Source organism: Atractosteus spatula, chromosome 24 (genome assembly GCF_055471065.1).
Source record: "Atractosteus spatula isolate fAtrSpa1 chromosome 24, fAtrSpa1.hap1, whole genome shotgun sequence".
Classification (NCBI taxonomy): domain Eukaryota; kingdom Metazoa; phylum Chordata; class Actinopteri; order Semionotiformes; family Lepisosteidae; genus Atractosteus; species Atractosteus spatula.
This window is the reverse complement of record NC_142729.1, coordinates 7,960,200-7,977,860: the sequence shown is the minus strand read 5'-3', so window position 1 is coordinate 7,977,860 and position 17,661 is coordinate 7,960,200. Positions and strand designations below refer to the sequence as shown.

Below are 17,661 nucleotides of genomic sequence, written 5' to 3'. Positions count from 1 at the left end.
TTTAGTGAGTTTTTTATTACATGATCACAATTGAGAGGTTTTTAAATTGTGAGTAAAAAACGTGAAGAACATGAAGCCTAGTTCTAAAGAGAAACAGAAATGCAAGTACAGAAAGTATGACGACATTTTTTTGAATTTCGGTTTCACATGCACAATTGTGGACACTAAAGAATGTCCTCAGTGTGTTGTCTGCCTGAAAGTGTTGGCTGTTGAGAGCATACTCCCCAATAAATTAAAATATCAATTGGAAACTGTTCACAGTAGTTTAATAAGAAAGCCTCATGAGTATTTTTCGTGCAAGTTTAATGACTGAACAAAAAGCTGCTTTTTCTAACCAAACTACAGTCCCCAGGAAAGTTCTTTTATCATCATAGAAAGTAGCGTACCAAGTAGCACAATGCAAAAAATCTCATACTATTAAAGTACCAAGGAATAAGCAACAGAGCTCTTTGAATTCTGCTTCCCTTTGCAATATCCTGTCTTTGTGAAGCTGGGTTTTCAGCACTTGCGGTTATCAAATCCAAGTTCAGATCAAGAGTCAATGTTGAGAAGGAGATACACATTGCCATTCCAAAAATGCTACCCAGTATGCTACCAATTCTTTGGTGAATTATGTTAACATAATTTATTAAACAAGCCCACTTAGCCATTAAGAGGCACAAACAAAAATACATTGTATTTCTCCACCTTTTTTAAAAAACATTGATGTTAGATGTTTACATTTTTAGTTAGTCATTTTACCAAGATGTTGACTATTTTTTATTTTTTTCAAATTGCTTGCACATTCAAATAATTTCAATAAAATGTGTTGCCAAGTAGTTTTACTATTTTGATCAAGTCTATTGGTTTTGAAAATGATTAAAACTAATAAAAATTGGATTAACTTTGTTTTTATTTTAACCCATCATTTCCTTTTCAAATGTATAATATTTTGTAAAGTATTGCACTGCCATAGAACTTATTTTTGACACAGGGGAGGCATGTTGAAAATATGACAGGTCAAGGGAGGCATTGACCCAAAACGTTTGGGAACCCCTGCTTTACCAATTTGATTCACCAGTTAGAGTGGGTCCATCGTACTGTGAGGGAACCTGCGAAAAAATTAGTGGATTGAAGAAGCAGAAAGTTGACAGTGAATGAAGAGCGTGCATATAAAATTGCTAAATAAAGCAAGCTGCTCTCTGAAGGGGAGCTTTTGAAAGAGTGTATGATAGAAACCATAGATATTCTTTGTCCAGAGAGCAAGAACAAATTTGAGAAAATAAGTTTATCAAAATAAAAAATAAGAGAAGACTTGGCTTGTGTGTTGAATGTCAAGTTTTATTCAGTTTTTATTTTTTTATATTTAAAATATTTTTTTCTCTCTGTAACAGCAGTGTGAAGTGGCCCGCTATACAGTTTCAAAATTTTATGTGGCCCTTGGGCCAAAAACGTTTGCCCACCCCTGGTTTAGATAGTTAAAAAAACACTTCTTCGTTATCAGCTTAGAATCTTTGTGTATGCTGTAAGTTTTTGTTTAATTTTTAAATGTTTGAAACACTTTATTTTTGTTAACATAACACGTACGGGAAAATCACTTTCTCCTGTCTGCCGGTGGTGTGAAGCAGATCAGCAGGTCGCAGCAGGAGAAAATAGCACCCCGCTCACTGAGCTCCGTTAGAGAAGAGGCAGAACTGAGAGAGGGAGGAGGTATGGAGCTCAGCGAGACAGAATGAGCCATCTGCAGCCTGGAGTACTTACAGCACCGAGTGCATCTGCCTAAAATTAATCAAGCAACGTAAATCATTTATTTTAACTTCAAAATTTTAATTGGCATTAAAATAGCTTTCTCACCATTTAGTTTTAGTTTTGAAACCATCGTTATACAAAGCAGGTGCTTTTTGTACTTCCTCGTGACATTACACATGGCAAAATTATACATTTTAATCGATTTTTAATACATTTTAGAACAGTTTCATTTATACAAATACCACAAGCGATTCTCGATTGTATTTCTGAATGTTATGTCACACTTAGTTCAATATTTCATATACATCTAAATAAGAACGTCAGGTGTTAGCATGAACTATTAGTAATCAATAATTAATATGAACAATTTCAATGTAATAAATTGCTGCCCCTTTTCCACATCTTGAAAAAAATATTAATTTACAAGACTTTGTTCAAATATACATTAAATCTGACTATCAGAAAATAAGTAAAATACAAAATTTAAAAATAAAGAAAAATGAGGACAAAATATAATAGGGTAAAATATAATTTAAAATATTTTTCTAATTATTACCTAAAGAATTACCTAGTATTACCTAAAGAATAGGGTTGGACACTGGTTAGCATGCTTTTTGTATCTTTTTTCAGAAATACAACAGAAGCACCAGAAGTCTCCGTGGCTAATTAAATTATCATGGGTTTCCTCAGGTGACCTGATTTCCTCTCGTAGTCCAAACATACTGGCAGGTTAATAGGCTTCTGGATAAATTGGCCTTGGTGTGAATGTGTGTGTTTGTGTTGTGTGTCTGCTCTGTGATGGACTGGTGTTATGTCCAGGGTGTATCCTGCCCCAAAATGGATGGAACTAAAGGCACTGTGTAACTATACACAGTTTTAGAAACCCACTATGAGATAGCAGCAGTTACTAAGGATACATTTTAAAGTGATGGCATAGGGAAATAGCTTTTCCACCTCTCTGGCACATCAGTATCCACAGGCTAGTTTGTTATTTAAGCAAATTGCCTCTAAATATGAACATCTTAAGATGCTGGCTCCGTGGATCATCTGCATCTAACACACAGTTCAATGCTAGCTACTGTACTACACAAAATCTAAAATATATTTATGTTTAACACGTTTTGATTAATTTATGATTAAAATATGCATGTTCACATGTTCTTTTGTAACACACAGCTATCTGTGATTGTTTTATATATTTAAGCTTTTGCAAGTGTTTGTGCATTCCTTTTCTGCGCTATGTCTGGTTCAGGTGCAACATGGACATACAGAAGAACCAGCAGTACCTTTCTACTGGAAAAACTGAAAATACATGTTCAACCCCATTAGTACCAGCTGAACCCAGAGTGAACCCGGTTTACGCAGTCAGTGTACACAGTCAGTCCAAATCCACATCCCTGCAGTGATGCCTTCATATAGACAAACTGTTCATACACACTCTTCCACTCTACATACAGAAAGAGACTTATTACTGAAATTGTATGAGGGAGCCAGAGCCTATCACAGAAATCCATGGGCACAAGACAGGGTACAATCGGAACGGGACTCCAGTCCATCACAGGACACACACTCACACCAGAGTCAATTTTCCCAGAATCCCATTAATCTACGAACATGACTGTGGGAGAAAACTGGAGTACCTGGAGGAAACCCATGTAAACATGAAGAGAATATAAAAACCTCACACAGATACAGTAGCATCCCAGAACTGAATCCAGGGTCCCAGTGCTGTTGGGCAGCAATACTAACCAGTGTGCTACCATGCCATCTTCCTAGGAATTAACTGCACAAAATAAAAACTTGCAGGTATGCAAAATCCAATTTTATTAAGACAAAATGTGCATAGCAAACCAACAGAACTAATTATATATTTAAGATACAATCTTTTTTAATTCTAGAGATAAGAAACAAATTTATACTCATCCAATTACACACTGGACCAGATCCAGAGCAGGAGAGAGACCTATCTCTACCTTCCACATATACTAGAGCACAATGGAAACACAGTCCTTCACACAGTCTGCTCAGAGGGGTTTGATCAGCAGGTCTGCAGACTGTGGTGTTTGATGAACATCTGGAGGAGTTCGTTCTGTCTCTTGGAAGATAAGGAATTCTGCCACCTTGCTCCGCTAAGGAATCTTCTTCAGTGTTAGGCTTACATCCTCATGTTCTGTAAGAACAAAAAAACACAATGAAGGGATCTAAAACTTGAACTCTTGCAGATTATTATTGTTATTTATTTAAAGATTTGTGCATGCCAGTGTTTATGGCTAATACTATTAATGCTTAAATAATATTATATTATGTCAGATTACATGTATTCAGAAGCCATTGTCACAACTCTTCCAACAGACACTAAAGCCAGGGACTGGAGAAATGGAAATGCAGTGCCAATCCACGTGATGGATAACAAAACTGAACCGAGCAATTATAGACCAATAAAGTGTGATTTTTATTACATGGAAGGTCAAATTATAAAAATTAAACTAGAGGACTACATACTGAACCAAATGAGTTGGATTAGCAAACACTGTGGCAAGCACAATCATGAACTCTGTGGAAGTACTGCATGGTTGCCATGTTGTCGAAGACAGACGAGAATCAGCTGGTCTCACCAAGGGCGAGAGCAAGATTTTGGGGAAATTGTGCCATAAACCCCGCCCTTCCTGCTCACTAGTCGCTGCAAGTGAACAAGAAATGAAATGAAAATAAATATGAGTGTGTTTTAGTTGGTTGGCAGGTTTCTTTTTTGCAATACTTAAAAGAATCTAAAACATGTTGTCTTGTGTGTGTCGGTTTCATGAAATTATTTAGAATTAACATACAGATGCAGCCATTCAAAATGCGCGGTACAAACTCGTGGTACGGTAAACTACCCACAAGCCACTGCAGAGCACCGTAGGGCACCGCGGTAAGTGATTGGCTGGCCAAAATGACTGACAGGGGCACTCGTGGTGCACTGGTTGGTAGTGAAAAGATTTAATCATTTAATGTCTTTACTGTGCACATTTTAATCGGCTTAGTTTTGAATATTTATATGGAATTTTACCAGTAAAGGGAAATTTTAGTAGCTGAGCATAAAAAGAAGAGGAGCATAACGCATCTGAAGGTCATAAACGATATTAATTTAGGAAGATAAACATTACTGTATGTACGTAAACTGTACTGTGCATGGCTGGTCTTGGTAGTTTAAAGAAGAAATACACACCAGTCTTCCATTTCTCCCTAAACATTTTAAGCATGAAAGTTTTATGAAACGGTACCCAAATATGCGATTGCTGTATAGAATGAATTTTAATTTAAAAAAATTATTTAACACAAAAATTAAGCTGTTTACAGAAGGGTTCCTTTTGCCGTAGTCGAGTTGACATTAGAAGCTTGCCACGCCCGGACTGTTACACCAACGTATTAGCATGTTAAAGCGATTTCATTGAGGAGCCTAGCTTTCTTAACTAGTAAGTACTGTACTTACTGGGTTTTTGAAGGGGGGGAGGTGTCTTTCGCTGAAAATCTCGCCCCCTTCGACTTTGAAAATACCTGTGAAACCGGTTTAATTCGTCACAGCCAGCACTACCGCAGAGAGGGGGGTTGTACTTGCAGTGTATACAGTAGATGGGAAAGCCAGAGCCGACCGCTACGCCGCCCACGTGTTATGCTCTTCCTTAATGTCTAAGCTGGAACACATCATTATATCTCATTTTGTATTTCTTAAACCTTTAAGGCGCTATATACAATAAAGTTCATTATTATTACTATTGTTAATTTGCTGGACAGAGAGGTGAACATTATTACACAGAAGACAAAGATAGCGATTTACGTTGCATTGTGCATTGTGCTGCTGTAATACAGTTTTAAATAATTAAAATTCCAAACAGTATCAGCTTTTATTATGGGTTTTAAATAAAGGCGATTTAAACGCGATTTAAATCAATATAAATGTTTATATTGTAACGCATAGGTGACTATTCATTGTTATTAAAATGACTTAAATTCGATCATGTTGTGATATTAAGAAATATAAATTTGTTTGGTGCGAATGAGGTTTTATTTAATCTCTGACTCAGGGAAACGTTTAATTTTTTCAAAGAAATGTTTGTTAAAAAAAATTCATGGCTCCAGCGGGATTTGATCACAGACCATGTGAGGTGGGAGTCAGGAACCTAACCCAAAGCGCCCCCAGTAAGGTCACATGCAGATTTCTGAAAAAGCACTACAGAAACAATATCAACAGACAATGTACTATTCTTGTGTTGTGGTACATGAATATAATTATATCGTTATTAATTTCTTTAGATACGCGATTCCATATTATATTCCCTTTTAATCAAATTCTAAAAGTATGCTTGTTGACTCCGGTATCACGTTGGTTAAAAACTTCGATGCTTAAAATGTTTAGGGAGAAATGGAATACTGGTGTGTATGTTTTCTTTAAAGTACCGAGACCAGCCATATACTGTATGTTTAAGTTCCAAAATTAATATCGTTTATGGCCTTCACACGCGTTACAGTATGCTCCTATTCTTTTTATGCTCAGGTACTAAGATTTCCCTTCAGTGGTAAAATTCCATATAAATATTCAATACTTAAACGGGCACAGTTAAGACATTAATATACATACAGTATACATACTGTATACAGTACAGTTTGCATACGGTAATATGTTTATGTTCCTTAATAAATCTCTTTTATGAGCATGTGAAAGGCATGGTGAATCGATTCTCAAAAATTACTATACTTTGCATGATTAGAAACAAATGCGTGATTGCAAAATGCTGTGGTGTTACTTTTACAAAGACGGTCAATGAAGAAAAGGATGTGGACCAGGGCAATACTTTGAGTTTACAGCTTGTCCAAAGTCATTCATTATTAATACTATTAGTAATATCTTCGTTAAAGACTTTGATTGCGACAGCTCAAACATGAGAGGTTGAGCTTTATTAGATCCACCTCACGGAAATTTCGGATACTATTATTTTAATTGCGGTATTATAGGAGAATTTACGGTAACTTGCGGTAGACTGCGTAAAGCGCACCACAAAATAATGCGGTATTGCCCGCTCGTTTTGAATGGCTGCATCTGTAATATAACAATTAAGGTCAATGATTTTTTCAGCTAACAGACAAGCCCCCCTACGCATATCAGATGTAAATTACGTTCCATTACACTGCTCATTAACACACAGTAAGAGTAAGAAGAGATCTGAGCTGCAGACAGGAGTGGGAGTGGATTTTTACTTTTAAAAAGAGATTCAGCTAAAGGCTTTACCTTTAAGCTTTAAAATATTATTCATTATCAGGACTGTAAAGTAACTGGTCTAGTTTTTATCAGTTTGTATTTCAGCATCAGATAAGGATTCTGTTTCCCTTTGTCTCATTGTGGGGGCTTAAATATCTTTGTGAACCTGCAACCTAAATCTAGATGATTATTAGAGTATTTTCAATATCAATTTCAGGAGAACAGCACCAAATGCCACAATTTCATACTCACATTAATTTCTAATGATAATCAGTAAATGTGTGTCTTTTTATCACAAATTGTTGTTACTGAACCTCAATGTATTTGTATGGAACTGAAAACCGCCACAGGCTGTGTCCTGTGTCTTTGTCTTCACCCTCAGCACCTGCAGGAGGTCCCAGGTACAGCCATGCAGTCGCTGTGCAGTCCTGCTAGGGGAGGTTTTTGTATGGCTGTGTAACACTGTGTGACCACATAGTTGGGGAGGTGAAACTCTGACAGTAATAATCTCCCGCATCTTCAACCTGGATTCCTGTGATGGTCAGGGTAAGATCAGTCCCAGATCCACTGCCACTGAAATGCTCTGGGATCCCAGTCGGACGGGTAGTTGCATAACAGATCCGGAGTTTTGGAGCTTCTCCAGCTTTCTGTTGATACCAGGCTAAGTGATTGTTGTCATACACTGCATGACTGGTCTTAGAGGTCACAGTGATTGTCTGTCCTGGAGCAGCTGATTTTACTGCTGGGGTCTGAGTCACAGTAACCTGTCCACTGGATTCTAAAAATAAAAAAACAAAGAGCAAATGAGTTGGAAAACTATTGAAAACACCAATTCATGAATTAATTTGATTTCAATGTTTTCTTGTTTTGCATTAAAGTTTTAGTTTTTTTCACTTTAAATAAAATGCTTATGAAACATTTCAAACTCATTCCTACCCTCAACCTGGATGAGGAGAGTCCAGATGAAGATTGTGATGAAAGTCATTGTTGCTGTGGGTTCTGTTGCCATGAAGGGCAGCTCTCAGTCATGAAGTGTTAAACTCACAGGGCTATAAACACTCCCAAATCTTCTGCCAATGCAAAGTATCTCTTCTATGCAAATTGTCTTCCTGGGTCCAGCAGCACTTATAGCCAGTCAGTGCTGGAAACATAGGCTTGGTGCAGTTTAGCATGAACACTCCCAGGACAGCAGGACTAGACAGACAGCAGCTTTATAAGGAGCAGAGGATGAGACACAATCAGCTGAGCCCTTATTACACCTAACACAGCTGGAATGGAGTGGAGTGTGGAGAGTCTAGTTAAATATTTTACAGGCTGAAGCATGCAAGTATGGTTATTATTTTTAATACTCCACAATAAGCCATACATTGATCTTCACAGTATTTAAATATTAAAACATTCACAAAACTCTCATTATAAATTTACACAGATTCAAATGTATGCATTAGCGTGTTAGTACGTTAAACTGTTAGTTCCGTGTGTTAGGAACGCTGATGTCTGTAGATGTGCGTATTTGTGAATGCTGGTTTCTAAAGCTACTGCTTTGAAGGCAAAATTGGCCAAACAGCTGGTATACATCTGTACTCTCTGCATTACTGTTAATCAACTATGTACTCCTGTATGAGAACAGTCAGGTCTCCTTCCACTAAGTGATCCCTGTGGCACAGAGGCAATGTAGATATTAGGTTTACTTATCCAGATATGGATTTATATCTCCCACACGGACAACAAAGGATTAGCCAACAGACTCTGTTGAAGCGACATCCAATCTGTCCTTCCTTGGCTCCCGGCCAGCCAGTCCTGGTGCACCCGGAGTTGCGGGAAGAGAGAGTATCTAGCTGTCAGCTGCGTTGGACCAGGGTTTACTCTCCAGGGACCATGCTAGTTAGCGTTGAGCGTAACTATTGAAACAGTCTGGGCACAGCAGTAACCGCGGGTGTGAGCGAGTCCATCTTTAGGGGGCAGAAACTCTGCATTCGGCATAGCGCTACTTCTGAATAAACTATTCAGATGTTGACAAAGAGTCCCAGCCATATGCTCCGGTGATCAGACAGGTCCACATTGGCTTTGCTAGCAGTTCACAAGGTCTTGCTGCTGGCTGGACCTAGGGCAGAATTCTGTCTTTACATACGGGCTTCCTCTAGCTCAGTGATTAGAACAAAGATCAAGTCCCAATGCAGACAACAGTGGCTGTCACGTGATTGTCTCTGAGGGTGCGTGAGAGCGGAAGGAAGAGCGAAGTTCTGAGCCTGTGCATGGCCTTTTAACCAGAGCCAATACAGCTGATATATGATTGGTCAAGAGGTTGGGGGGCATTTGGGGTTTGCATGCCCTGCAGGTTCCTGAGTGGTTGGTCATCTTAGGAATGAGTAATCATGACCTCTAACATCTAGGATCATAAACCAGTTGGGATTAGTCTCACTTGGACAACAAGGCACGCCAGGAATGGTCGTCCATCATGACTAATTGGCATATCCTGACTAGTGGGTGCATCCCCATCCTAGGAAGTTTTCCTTACTAGAAAGACAAACATTTTAAATCAGAAACTACATGGATGCCTTCTCTGTGTCTTGGACCGCAGAAATGGAAGAGAGATGGGGGCCTCATTTAGGAAAGTACAGCAACACTTATGTCTGTCTTATTAACAGGCTTTGCTGCTACACTGTATATATTTTGCATCGCATATAAAAGTTGTGGTGAATACCATGATAATACACAGTCTTACATCGGCAGGGAGTCCTGGCAGAAGTGTGATGCTCTCATTCACCAGAGGTGGTGCTGTTACTGGTCTGGTCAGGCTCTTTTTTTCTGGGGCACCAACCCACTTCAGGGTCAGGGTTCCTCCTCCCACCTGGGGTCTCTGGTGACAATGCCCTTCGAAACAGATCAACTGGAAAGTTGGAAATGTGACTGCTAAAGAGCAAAAAATAATAGCTGCCTCCATCCAGTTCTCATTCTTGAATGCATTATTTTAAACCACCACCACATGAACCCTACAGTTACACTGTTGAAAGAAGTAAGGACATGGAGGACTGATTTCACAGCAACAGCATCTGCTGTTCTGCCTTCTGGGAGGGTCAGGAGGGAGAGGACACAGCTACTTTAAAGCATGCCCATGCAGTCATCACAAGGGCAAGTGAAGGAGAGAACTAGCCAAACTTACAGGGGTGCGCATTCCTTCTACACTAACTACTCCTACGACACCACTAAGCATGAGGCTCTCTCACAGGTATGGGATAGATTCCTACATGAGAATGAAAAACTCTTATTTACCCATCTTCTCTTCGAGTGGTATATTGGGGAGAAGTTGTTCTTTGTGTTTCGTGCTGAGGTTGAATCATTTCTGTCTTGCGTGTTAAATTCATGTGTTAAAATTGTGTCAAATTCATACTGCTTAAGAACACGAGATTAAATATTACACTTGTTTTTCCATCTAGGCTTAATAAGACATTCTCCATAATAGAGTTGTATTTTTAGCTTCTGAGTCCCTATCTCAGTAATAAAATAATAATGAAGTCCCTTAATAAAACTGTTGATAAATGTAACAGGTTTTCAGGTTATATGATTAATTGCTGAAAATCAGCTCTTCTTCCTTTAAATAATAATTCTGGAGATGTTATGCTACTGTATTTGAATATATCTAATTTAGTGGCATAGGTACTTGCCTTTCTCTAAAAAAGACCCTTTTTCTCTAAGTGTAATTTTCTCTACATCTTGTAATGACTCAATCAATCAATCAAGGTTTATTTATCAATGCACGAACAGTACAGCGTACGGTGGTGTTGTCAGCAATGAAATGTTTTATCCACGAGCTCTTTAGGAGGCATAGAAGAGTAGAAAGATAGAAGTTTATAGGGATTAGGTTAAGATTAGAATACAACAATTATACTCTCACCACCTGCGGCCGGATCATCAGAAAGTCCAGGATTGGATTGGAGAGAGGGGAGCTTAGTCCTAGGCCCCGGAGCTTGGTGATAAGCCTTGAGGGTACGATGGTGTTGAATGCTGAGCGGTACTCAACAAACAACATTCTCACATACTGTATGTTCCTTTCTTATCTAGGTGTACAGGCAGTGTGTAGAGCAGTTGATCTGTTCTGTCAGTATGCAAATTGCAGTGGAGTCAGGCAGTAAGGAGGTGATGTGTGCTTTGATCAGCTGCTTGAAGCATTTCATGATGATAGATGTGATTGCAATGGGAAAGTAGTCAATTAGGCAGTTGACTCTGGTTTTTTGGGAATCGGGACGATGGTGGTTTTCTTGAACGAAGAGGAGACTGTGCATTGAGTAAGGGAGCAAGAGGGGACTGTGCTTTAAGTCAGGGGAAGGTCAGGTAAAGAGAGACGTGAGAGATGGATGAAAGCACTGTAACCAATCAGCCAGACTCTTTGAAGACTTAAGTTAAAGTTTGTTATTTCTGAAAAGGAAGAAAAAGAACTTGCTTTTCTAAATCTAGTACTACCAGGGCAGCAGCCTTCTACCCGTAAGCAAGGAGGATCTACGCAGTGAGGAGCAAAAAAGATCATGGTGTGGAAGAAGGAGACGTCTATGTGCTTGATTAATAGTTATCTGTGAATGACATTTGGTATTTTATTTGTGCAAAAATCTGAGACTTTTGGACTCTGTGAGATGAAGGCCCTATGTGAGATGATAGATAATCCTGTGTGACATTAATGCTTCATGTTTTTTTAAACCAGTAAGCAGCTCAGCTGCCAGTGTTATTATGAGGCACCATTGAGGAAAGTTAGTTAGAAGGTCAAAGAGAAGGGTCCACGCTGCATTATAATGATCCTTACATGTCCTGGACATGTCATCTATGATTTGTGATTTAATTACACATCATATGATGGCAGTATTTGTTGTGATAATACACTAGATCTTTAAAATCCATGTTTGAGACCATTTTTATTGTTTTTTAATCAGTCTCACAATTTACTGTTCCAATTTGTAACTGTTCCAGTTCATTAATAACCTGCACATCACTACATTTATTATTTGGTACCCTAAATGACAAAAGGTTAAGACTGGAAGTCAATCAAACAGAATAATTTTTAACTGTAATTTGAATAATTGTGGGCCCAATGCATTCTGTATACAGTGTAGATGTCCTTATATGGGGCACCAATAAATGTAGGGGTTTTGTGCATTTACTGGGACAATTATTAATTGTAGCAGTAAGTCACAAAATGATTCTTTGATGATTATTAGAAAACCGACCTTGCGGGATAACTCAGCAACGCACACACACGGATACTAATACACGACAATACATTTACTAATATATAAAATGTGCATATAAACATAACAGATCTTATAGTGAGGGTTAGCAGAATACAAAAGGTATATTCAATCACGAAGAGTTACAAACCAAGGGGGACATACATTCAGTATACCATTCATTTATACTGTTTCGTAAATGAACTTTGGTTACAACTTCTACACTAGATACTCAAAAGCAAGTACATCACTCATAGGAATTAAATTTATATCAACTGTGGTTGAGGTAACAATTGAATTTTCGAGCTTTAATGCAGAATGTTGAATACTCATCCAATCTGTGTGGATTCAGATCTCCCGAGGACACAAGGGAACAGCGGCAGGCTGTTGCTAAGTCCACTCCGCATCCTCTGGCCCGGTGCCTGGCAGTGCTGGTTCGGCTGGAGAGAAGGAGGGAGAGATTTCTGCTACGACATGCTAGCAGTGACTCTCTGAAGACCGGCTAGTTAGTCCTGGCTTTACTAGCAGAGTTTGTGCACACAGAGAGTGACTGCGGGTCCAAGCAGGTCACACTCTTTAGACGGAAAGAAGACCGGTTCGTTCCTTGTGTAGCGCTAGTCCTGAATCCTGAGATTCAGCTGTCCCCAGTTCCGACAGTAGTTCATTCGTTGATCAGGCGAACATTCACGGTGGGGTACCAGCGGTTCACAAGGCTTGCTGCTGGACTAACCTCAGGCGGATCCTTTGGTTACGCGCGGCAACCTCCGTTTTTGACTCTTAGAACAAAGTAAAGTCCTGGCACTCGGACACACTGGCCGTTACGTGATTGTCCGAGATCACGTAACGTCCTGAGAATGTCCTGGAGGAGCACTAGAGGAGCCCCGTGCTGCCTGTTTTACCTGGAGGAACTACGGTCGTTCTTTGGTTGAAAGTTCTGTGGGCATTCGAGACCCATGTGGGGTTACCCTGCCCTACCAGTTCCTGATTGGATGATTGAGGTGGAAGATGAGTAACAATGCACCCTGACCTTAGGGTTGTAAACAACTTGGGATGAAACTCTCCCTTGGGATCTCCCAAACAGTAAGGTGCCAGAGATGACCATTTATTAGGGTTGCTGGAGAATCTCAGCCTTGGGAGTTGTTCCTTATCAGGAAGCTCTATCAGCTAGAAAAACACCTTAAATGTGAATCAAATGGAATGGCCTCTCTGTATCCAGCACCACTTAAATGAGAGAGAGACTAACAAGGAAGCAGCAAACTTAATTCCTGTATTTTTAATAAGCCTTGCCGCTACAACAGTTACACAGTTATACAGAGGTGTGTGTGAAATTTTGAAATTAGGTAAACCAGACTATCATTAGGTTTTTAACATTGTAATGCGTAAAGTTAAGACAAGATCTCTTCTCCTTCCAGATAAATTCAGATATGAATGAATTACTGTCACAGGCAGCACAGTGGAGCAGTGGTTAGCATTGATGTCTTGCAGCACTGGGGGGGCTATGGGCTTAATTCTAGACCTGAAGTGCTGTCTGCAAGGAGTTTCTGTGTTCTTCCAGTGTTTGTACAGGTATCCTTTGGGTGCTCCAGTATCCTCCCACAGTCCAGAGACATACGAGTAGGTTAATTGGCTTCTGGGAAAATCGGTCCTGGTGTGAGTGTGTCTGTTTGCACTGCAATAAACTTGAGTCCCATTCAAGATGCATCCGGCCTTGTGCCCACTGCTTGCCTGGAAAGACTCTGGCTTCCTCCTAATCCTGTATGTGATAAACTGGAGTAGGGTTTGGGCATTTACAGGGACAATTATTAATTGTAGCCGTAAATCACAAAATTATTCTTTTAATGGCTTTAGAATCCAACCAAGCGATATAACTCAAACAACGCACACACACAGGTACTAATACACGAGGATACATTTATTAATACATAGAATATGCATGTAAACCTAACAGATCTTATCGTGAGGGTTATCAGAATAGAAAAGATATATATTCAATCAGTTACAAAGAGTTACATATATCAAGAGGACATACGTTCAGTATATCATTCATTTAGACCGTTTCGTAAATGAACTTGGTTATAACTTCTACATTAGATACTCAAAACAAGTACATAACTCTTAGGAATTAAATTGATATCAACTGGTTGGGATAACAATTGAATTCTCGAGCTGTAATGCATTGAAGTTGAATACTCATCCAATCTCTGGGGATTCAGATCTCCTGCAGGCACAAAGAATCAGCTGCAGGCTTGTTGCTGTCCAATCCGCGCTCTCTGGCTCCGTGCCAGGCTGTGCTGTGCGGCTTGCGACGGTGCGCTGCTGGTGCTCTCTGAAGACCGGCTAATTAGTGTTGGCTTTAACTAGCAAAGTTTGTGCACAGGAGAAAAGATGACTGTGGGTCCCAGCAGGTCAGGAAGAGGACCGGTTCGTTCCTGATGAAGCGCTAGTTCTGAATAGTGATTCAGCTGTCCACAGTTCCGACCTGTTCACGAGGCTTGCTGCTGATGCTAACCTCGGGTGGATCCTCTGGTTACTCTCTGGCAACCTCCGCTCTAGACTCTTAGAACAAAGCAAAGTTCTGGCACTCAGACACACTGGCCGTTCCGTGGTTGTCCGGGCTGAGTCTCAGGATGGTCAGGAGGCGCGCTGCGAGAATGTCCTGCCCTTGGGAGCCTTCTGCTCCTGGGCTGTCCTGCCCTGGAATTCTCCTTAGAATTGTCCGAAAAAGTTCACAGAATTCTCTCAGGCCCTCTGTGTTGCCTGTTTTTACCTGGAGGAACTTCAGCTCGTTCATTGGCTGAAAGTTCCATGGGCATCAGAGTCCCACGTGGGTCACTCGGCCCTACCAGTCCCTGATTGGTTGATCAAGGTGAGATATGAGTCATTTACTCCTGACACCTAGGAATGCAGTCCAGATGTCCATCTGGCACTCCCTAGACAGATAGGCGCCAATGGATGACCATTGATCATGATAGCCAGGCTTAGCTAAGTGCATCCCCCTTTGGGAGCTGTCCCTTATCAAAAGAAAACATCTTTAAATCAGCCTGCATGAATAGTTTCTCTGTGGCTGCACCACAGAGATGAACAGAGAGATGGGGCCTCATTTGGGAAAGCCCAGCAACACTTAATTCTGTCTTATTAACAAGCATGGCCGCTACACTGGCTATAAATTGGGTGAATTAGCGTCACAGAGAAACTGCAATGAAAAAAGGAAAGAGCCTTGGAGTTTATGATTGTTTAAGTGTTGCACATAATGACCAGTGTTTTGTCAGCTTGGTGTAACGAACAGTTCTTTCCGGACCCTATGCGGACGACACAATCCGAAGAAGTGGGGAAACACTAGGAAAAAGTCATGCAGGAATACGGGGAAGACAACAGGAGGGCGTGTCCAAAGTGCGCTGGTGCACGGGGAAGGTGTGGCCGAGGCAAACAATCCAAAAGTAATCCATAGTGGGAATCCAAAAACGCAAGAATAAGTCCAAAGCCAGGTGATCCATCCAAACAAGGAATTAAAACCATGAACTGGGTCGAAACCGGTGGACAGGAAACGGGAACAGAGGTTAAAACCTTAACGGGACCAGGCGCTTCCAGGTCCCGGACTCGCACGGTGCAGAAACCAGATGCAGAGCCAGGATGAGCGTCAGCGCCTGGCTTTTAAGGTGGGCTGGGAACAGGGGTCAGGTGCACAGAATTAAGTCTGAAGTGAAAGGGCTGGAGCACCCTTAAGGAGGAGGGACTATAATCGTGACACTTGGTGTTTGTCTCCTCCCTCTAATCATGGTCTTCAAGCCTTCCTAGTACAAATAGTGGAGCTGATGTTGCAACTTTGGAGCTTTATAAACTAAATACTGGAATCGTTACCCTGAGTGAATGCAAACCAATGTATCCTGGATCTTTCCATTCAGTAATCATAACAAATCCTTCAATAAAATCTATGCATGTTTATATTTTTCACAACTATTACAAACTCCCTGACAAACAGACTGCAAGCTTCTGACTACACCCAAAGACTACACCCAGAACCTCTACATTAATGTCTGAGCACTTAGTCTATTCCACTCCTGCAGGAGCCCAGACACAGTTCCTGGCCCCTGTCTTGCTGGTTACTGCAGTGTGAAGTGGTAGATTCAGCTTCATAATCTTCCAACAGTTTTGTGAAGATCAATGACTATTTGCCTGCCATCTTCACAGAGCTGTCTGACCTTAACCATCGTGGTGCTATGACTGCTTTCCATTTACTATCTCCTTTAATGCCCCAAGGAACAGGGAACCTTCTGAGATATTTATATAAAACAGGTGGCTTCCTTTCCAATGCCAGACAGTGTCATATTAGGCCAGATTTGTTTTTTATTGGATCTTATTTAGAGGAACACTTAGATGTGTGAGTAAACATCATAATTGTGTTTTCTAGAATTCAGTTATTTATTTATACTTATTTTATTTATACTTATTTATTTATACAGTTTTAAACTGATGACCTCTGATAGAATTGCTGCATTCTTTATTGGTGATGTTTTTTTTCTGTTTTTGTACTATTGTTTGGTTGGACCCTACTGTAAAACATATAGTATTTCGCACAAGGGATAATAAAACTTCAGTGGAATTGAAAAGTGCGGCTCTGTCAGTTTTAACCAACCTGTAACAGCCACACTCCTGCATGTCAGAGGAAGAAAGAAGCTACAGTCCAAACCCTATTTTTTCCATAACATATTTCAGCACTTCAAAACACGTTATACTAATATAAAATCACTAATATTTCGCCATTTCATTATTCAATACCGATGAGAAACTCATTTCATTTCACATCACTGCTGTACAAACAGGTTAGATTCTCAGACTTGTCCTAGTCCAGTTTGTTTTGTGAAGATCTTGCTACACTGGGAAGATCCCTTTAACTGTGTGTCAGAACAAAAACAAGCAGAACAGGTTCCACCTGTTTTGACAATCCAGGCAGTCTCTCTCTCTCCAGCAGCTTGTTATTTCTGCTCTTTTCAGTATTTAAATTATTTACTTATGTTCTGAACTTGAACACCAGAAGCTGGTGCTGAGTTGGATTATTGAAGCTATTGGAGCTATTGGACTTTGTGGTTCTGGTGAGTAACTTGACCTGAAGATTGAACTTACTTTCACAAAGGCCTGGGATATGTTTTGTGCTACAGAACAGAAACTGAAACGAGAAAGGTGTGTTTTAATAGCACAAAGATGGTAAATGTTTTTAAATAGTTTAAAAAAGTAAAATAATTAGCTGCTGTGTTTTGAGCTGGACACTATAGAAGTTAAGATTCCTCAGTTATACATCAAAGAGACCTGTGCTCCCCTTCTCCTTCAGCTGCAGGTTATTTTTATAACACACAGTGTTTATTTTACAAAAACAGTTTCCTTTATTCAATGTTGAATATTGCTTTGAGCTGAATCAAACTGTTTCTTTTTCTAATTAATATTTTTAATTTAAAGCTCATTTAACCCAATTAAGAATTAAAGTAA

The 17,661-nt window shown here is 39.9% G+C and overlaps 1 protein-coding gene and 1 pseudogene across 1 annotated transcript in view; one reads left to right on the top strand and one right to left on the bottom strand.

Annotated features, from left to right (window-relative positions):
* The window catches only part of LOC148815849 (uncharacterized), a 55,826-nt pseudogene extending 47,853 nt beyond the window's left edge, over positions 1-7,973 (bottom strand).
* A 9,167-nt stretch (positions 7,974-17,140) lies between these two features.
* LOC148815848 (NACHT, LRR and PYD domains-containing protein 3-like) overlaps positions 17,141-17,661 on the top strand; it is a 124,190-nt gene continuing 123,669 nt past the window's right edge. The window contains exon 1 of the mRNA XM_088904849.1: positions 17,141-17,270. The gene's annotated coding sequence lies outside the window, so the exon portion shown is untranslated. The remainder of the gene's footprint in view (positions 17,271-17,661) is intronic.